This window comes from Microchirus variegatus, assembly GCF_963457635.1.
Source record: "Microchirus variegatus genome assembly, chromosome: 15".
In the NCBI taxonomy this organism is placed as follows: Eukaryota; Metazoa; Chordata; class Actinopteri; order Pleuronectiformes; family Soleidae; genus Microchirus; species Microchirus variegatus.
In genome coordinates this window covers 6,089,370-6,096,270 of record NC_139816.1, presented here as the reverse complement: position 1 = coordinate 6,096,270, position 6,901 = coordinate 6,089,370, and positions in this window count along the sequence as shown.

The window sequence follows — 6,901 nt, the reverse complement described above, 5'->3', positions numbered from 1 at the left end:
TAGACCTGCCGCTGTGAGCTGAAAATCCCTCTGGCAGTGTGCTTTTGATGACAAAGCAACTGCCCTGTATTCGGTAGAAAAGAGCTTGAACATGACTGTGGTCGAGTTACCAAAGACGTCACCTCATGTGGTGTTGAAGCACTTCATCTTTTCCCATTAACTCTGAGGAGCCTTTATCGCGCTGTCCCGTTGAGTGCATTTCCCATAGAGTTACATTTCTTAACAAAACTGCATCAAACTGCGCCTAAATACTTGTCAAAGCTTTGGTAACAAATTACAACACAGTCCTGAGGGTTCGATTGTCAAGGAACTGATCGATGGGATGGAGGACTCCCTTCAACCCGCAACCACAGCAGCACCTGAGCCTCCACTCTGATAAAAATACCTCACGGTTTGACTTCTCCCGTAGCTTCTTTTATGTCTAATCATTCCCATGCACTGATAAGGAGCTGACTTGACAGGGATTGGGTGTGTCATTGCGGCAAAGATCCAGCTGGAAAGCTTTTCCAGGTCAACCTGAAGGGTGTGAATGCAACTGACCTGCAATTTCACATCCAACCTTTATGTGTTGAAATAGGCCTTTTAAATTATGGGCTTTTGAATCTTTTGATCTCATCAGCCTTATGACTTCAATGTAGTGCATGTAGTCTTTAGCTCACTAGACCTTTTCCACTTTTTACATTGCAATCTTTCTTCACCTTGATTGCCGTTGAACTCACTTGACTTGACTTGACTCAGAAAGGCTCACACCTGTCAATGTCAGGTCCCATGACTGATAATTCATATTAGCCATAAACCATAAACCAAGCAATGAGGTCAAAGGAACTGCCCGCAGAGCTTAGACAGGATTGTGTCATATCCCAGATCTGGGAAAGGCTAGAAACAACAATTCTGCTGCATTAAAAGTTCCCCAGGGGCACAATGGCCTCTATAATTCCTGAATGAAAGAAGTTTGAAACAACCAGGATTCTCCCAAGAGCTTTCTGCCCTGCATCGTGAGCAGTCAGGGGAGAAGGATGTAAGTGAGGCGACTAAGAACCTGATGGTTGCTTTGGCTGAGCTCCAGAGATCCTGTCTGAAAGTATGAGAAAACTTTCAAGGACGACCGTCACTGCAGCGACTTCGCTAATCCAGGTCCATCTCGCTGTGCTGATGAAAGTGCAAAAAAATCAGTGCGCGATCAGGGCCTCAGAGAGGGTTGACTGTCCAAGGTGAACCTTGAGAGGATGGCCATGACTTTCCATCTGAACTTTCATTTTGGATTTATGGAAATGAGTGAGAATTTACTGGAAATGTTGGATAATTTAAGGAAACAGTGTCATGTACAAATAGAAACATTGTGTCAAAACTATATGACACAGTGACAACTATAACTATCTATAGCTAACTAATAATCTATCTAGCCAATATCGACCTCAACAAATCTTACTTTGTTGTCCTTTGTTCACTTTTTATAACTTTTTAAAGATAACAAAAATTGTGTTGAGAGCAAATATCTACATACAACAAATTTCTTTTACACCTAATATCATTTTTTAATTTCGTAGAGATATGTTTGATTAATGAGTTATAAATTTGTTTTATCTTAAAAGCTAAAGGCTTCTTCATACTTGTGTCATTGTGATTGTTCAGTTCGACTGTAGCTCATAAAAGTGAGACAGTCTGAATACTTTATGAATGGACTGGACTCTCAGAATGAATGGTAAATGGAGCGTTTCGGGGAACTCTAGGTGCGGAATAACTGGTGTTTTTTGCCACTTAACTGCTGTGCATGCAGCGTGACAGTAAGATATTTTCCCCTCTGCCTCCCCCCCCCGGCGTGGACACCGTAAAACACCCTTTTAAGATAAAAGTTTACTGCAGAGTGTATGATTTCACCAATACAGAAACCAGTCATGCCAGTCGCTGTGGTGTAATGAACAGGGTGTAGTTGTTCAGCTCCACACGTCTTGTATATTTGCTCTTTGAATACCTGCATTCTGTCCCTCTGTGCAAAATGGAAAGGAAAAAAAAAAAACGCTTCCAAATGCATTGTGAAGCATATTGAGCTTGATGTTTATAAGAAGGTGCAGACGTTTGTGCTTGTCAACATGTGTTTTCCTTTTTCCCCGCTGACCCTCAAAGGGTTCCAGTGATCTTAATGAAACCAATTTTCTTATAAAGACGCCTTTTAGCTTTCGACTCCCTTGCATGAAGCCAATAGCGTTTTTTTGGGGGGTTTTTTTTGGACTCGGTCGCGGTGAGGAGACCTGGAGCCTTTGAAGTAGCCTCTGGTTATTTTTCTGCTTGACAGATCAGAGCAACTGTGCAGAAATCAAACGGGAAGTGGCTCGCCGCCCCAGGTAAACGCTAAACTCGGGAGTGAGCTGGGACTTTTGAAGGCTAATATGACTACTGCTGAGTTAGGGCCATCTGGACAATTTGCCCTGCATCTGAATTCTTGAAAAAGGTGATGCTTAATGGAGTGAGATTGTGTGCGGCCACTTGTGAGCAGACGGTGTATCGAGTGACTCGTCAGCAAACGCCGCTGCACACGTCAGAAAATGGGAACATGATACGCGGTTTCTCGTTGGCGAGGTGTTGATGAAGGCTCTGCAGACCAATATCCACGCCTATGGCAGGAATGTGAATTCCTGAGTGTCTAAAGATGCACCTGGTGGAGTTAATTTTCCCCAGGAGAACAGTGGGTATTGAGGGATGAGCCACGGTCAATTTAGCAAAGTGAGATGTTTGTCTTCGCCGTGGACCGTCTATTGTGTCTGAAGGTTTCCACAGCACTTGCATTTTCCAAATGCACCCCCCCCAAAACAAGCCGTGGGGTTAAGAACAAAATCGCTGAAAGCCGTTACACCGCAACCGATGCTTAGTCAGGTCTGCTTCTCATTGGAAGGGATCTTGGGTGAGGGAGAGGGTTAATCAGGGAAGGCTCAGTGTTGCAAACAATCAATCCCACATCGGTGCTTCCTCCCACCAAGATCACAGATGCTGTACGTAGACGCACACAAACACATAAATTTAAGGAGAAAAATCAATGTAGTATTGTCTTTTGCTACTGCAGGGAAAAAAAATGTTATTTATGATCCCAAACGTTTTCTGTTTTCTTCAATCTGGCCCTTTGTGTGGCCCACATGTTGTTGGTTCTTTTTTCGGGAGGTCCACTTGACCGCAAAACTGCAAATCAGCAGCAAGCTCTGAAACAGTTTTTCCCCAAGAAAACCATATACATGTATGCTGAAATATTCAGTGTATATTATATAGAAGTAAAGGTTTATATGTTACTTCAGATGAGATGATTTGTGATTTACAAATCTTAGTTTCTCATTGGTTTTCAAACACTTTTAAAAATCAAATGAGTAGAGTCTGAATTGTCCTGAAACGCAAAATCTGAGCACCTAACGCCAGAGCAACACCACTGCTTCAGGTATTTACAGTACACGTGGCTCTGTGCGAGTTGTAAAACTGCCAGTAGCATGAAAAACATTCTTTGTTTGTCCGTCCAGGCTTCCTAATATGAAATCCAATTCATTGAAACATGCTATAAATCATACCCTTTGTGGTATTACCCCAAATACACCCATGGCCTATGGAAAAAAGAAAGAGTCAGAAATCATGGACGGCAAGTATTATACTCAAAGTCAGATTTATTTATAAAGCACCTAATCATAATAGAAATGACATTTCAAGTCGAGGAGGTCCAAAATATTATCCACAAACACCCAATATTCCCTTATGAGCGAGCACTTGGCAGCAGTCGATGCCTATAGTAGCAGTATGGAATGGTTCAGGAAGGCCTGAGTCAGGTTCTAGCTAAAGTGAAGTGTTGTATTTCCTCTTAAGGGGTGACCTAAACTGTAAGATGTCATATTTGAGTGCTGTTGCAATGACCACTGATTTCTCTCCTGCAGAATTAAGCATTAAGTCCAGGACAAACTCCTGGAATAAAAGTTATAATCCTTTCCAATATATACGGTATATTACATACAGTAGAAAGGCAAAAAAAATTCAGTGCAGGTTGTCAAAGCGCAGCGGTTGAGATGATTTAGTGTTGTTATAATACAACTGCTTGTGGCCCCGTTGGGCTGTGGGAAACTGGGAGGTCCTGGAGGACAATAAAGGAGTTAAAGGAGGATATTATGTACAGGTTGATTTATCTGCGTGGTCTGGGCTCAACCTGAGCTTCCCTTTACCCCCCAAACACCCAAAGGCTCCCAGGGTTGCAGACGCACAATGCACTAGCCTTAGCCCGAAGAGACTAGAAAGTAGTTTCGCTGCGTTTATTTGTTTGTCATTAGCTGCTATGTCTGATACATAAAATCTCAAACTCTGGCCTAAGAATCAGGAAGACTGTTCCTGTAAACACTGGAACTAAAATGGCTGTTGAAATTATTGCTGCTGTAAATATCCAGATGCACATCAAAATAGTAAGGGGAGGCACAGCCTGACTGTCTCTGTTTTTACATCGTCATATCTCCTTACACCATCGTATTGGCAGTGACACACACACAGTATTTGACTACGGCTGCCATCGACATGACAAAACACAGAGATTGATTCCCCCTGCAACAACTTGATTAGACTCTTCTGCTGCGTCTTCTTCACCAATGGGAACTCTCCTTCCACTGTCTCGTACAAATCATGAAATAAGAGAGAGACAGAGAGAGAGTGAGAGAGAGAGAGAGTGCCTCGGGGTTTGGTTCACACAGCACTGAGGGCTGATATCAGATAACCTCCTCCCTATCCAATGAACAGCCAGAACAAACTTGCCAATAATGATTGGTATGTGTTCAAGACTGAGCCCAGAGCTGATGCTGTTGTCAGACACACACACACTAAAAAAAAAACTCTTCCAGATAAACTATGCAAAACATTTTCAGAGATTAGGCTTTGATATCATCTCCTTATTAAACACAAACAGCCTGATCTTTTTTTTTTTTTTTTAAATTCCACCTTTAATGAGGCTCATTTTATCGTGGATTAAAGGAACATTGTGTGGATGTGTGGCTCTAATACTTCAATGTGTTAAGTATTGTATGTATTAAGTCTGAGCGTGTTTGCCCCCCTTGGCGATAAATAGATGTGTTCGCAGATTGCACTTTTTTTTTTTTTTGTCCCTTCAAGCTCAAGTATTTTTCGAGAACTTGTTTGGTATCATTGTTTGTTTTTTGGAGGAGGGGAAACAAATGAAGCTTTCGTTTAAATGTGGACGCTGGCATGAGGTGATTTCACAAGTAACCGAAGAGAAGGTGGAAAGTAGTAGAAAGAAAGTGGAGCATGGATTGTGTGGAAAGTGTGGATTGGAGCTATGTTTTCTTACCTCCTGCAAATACAGGGTATCTGCGGGGTCTTAAAAAGTCTTAAATCCAATGATTTGAATTTAAGGCCTTAAAATATCTTACATTCTCCTAAAATCTCATAAAAGGTCTTAAATACAATTTTGATGCATAAACTTCAGTCTCGCTTTGAAATGTTCCATTTTTGAGGATGCGATAACGCAACTACAACACGGAACTAAAGTAGGCCACCTGTGCTGCCCAGTGAGAATTTATCGAGCACCACTAGCTAGTGTGCTGTGCACGAGCGCCGCGGTGTGTTTCAGGTGTGTTTCAGCTTAGCATAGCAGCGGAGAACACTTCATGAAAGCCCACAGCGAAGCTGAATTGCAAGTTCAGCAATTTGTGGCTACAATTTTCCTTAGTGTCTTTTGTACTTTTTTGCCAGTATGGATTTGAAATGGGTCTTAAATTGTATTCATTATGGTCTAAAAAAAAGTCTTAAAAAGTCTTAAATTTGACTTGTTGAAACCTGCAGAGACCATGAAATAATGTAATGGCCACTTTTTGACTCCTAGTGCTCTTGGACACAGCGCTAGCATAGATATTTGGCCTTCCTACTAATAAACAATGACAGGGGTCGCTTCTTTGTGAGTACTTGTGTGTGTGTGTGTGTGTTTTGTATTGCGGTCTGGGCAAAGCCAACGTTGGCTCTGTTTGAATAGGGTCAGAATAAAGACTCATACATTTTAATATATTGCCCCCCACGTCAGGCAAGACGGAGCAAACACAATGCCACGATCCGGTGATGAGAATCAGCTTCGTGGGGACTACTTTTGTGTGTGTAGACGTGGATGTGTGGGTTGCCAGTTTGGAAATGCACTCCTTGTGTTTTCTAAAAGGACAAATAGACATCTGGAGGGAGGTGAATGTGTGTATTATAGTAGATGATTAAAAACCACTTCACAACCACAGATGGAGAGAAATGAGTTAAACTTGACCTGACGGCTCGTCTGTCAATCATCTCCTCCTCTTCCACGCTGCTGCACGCGCCGTTTGTGCTGAAGAGGATTCCTTTAAGACGACGGCAATCTAGCGTCGTACTCCACTAATCCCTGATCGCTGACTCGTCCTCCGACCCAGGTCAAAGTTGACCCTCTATATCCACCCTGCAGCGTGTTCCAGGTCAGGTTTTCTCCAAACAATATTAATACCATAATACCACGAAGCTACAGTGTTGTCGAAGGGGATTATCACTTTGATTGCAGGCTCTTATTTGTTCTATTTATAGCAGTAAAATAGTGGCATTTTCCGCTCCGTTCCAGATGGCTTTCACGGCTCAGGCTCACATGCCCTTGACTCTAAAGATTTGGCTGGCGTTCAGGACACTGGCACCACACACACACATCTCAGCCAAACACTATGAGTAATTTAGAATATAGTGGCCTTGTCAGTCATATGCAGTGTTTTAAGTGTTATTCTCTGGGCTCCCTCTCAGGACTTCTTAATTGTGGTAGAAGTAGAAACATTGAAGTGAAAGCCCTTTGAATTCCTGTTGATTTCTGCGTTTTTTCGTTGCCAGCAGCTTCGTTTTCTTTGACTTGAATTCGAAGCCTTGGGGTTTGTGATTT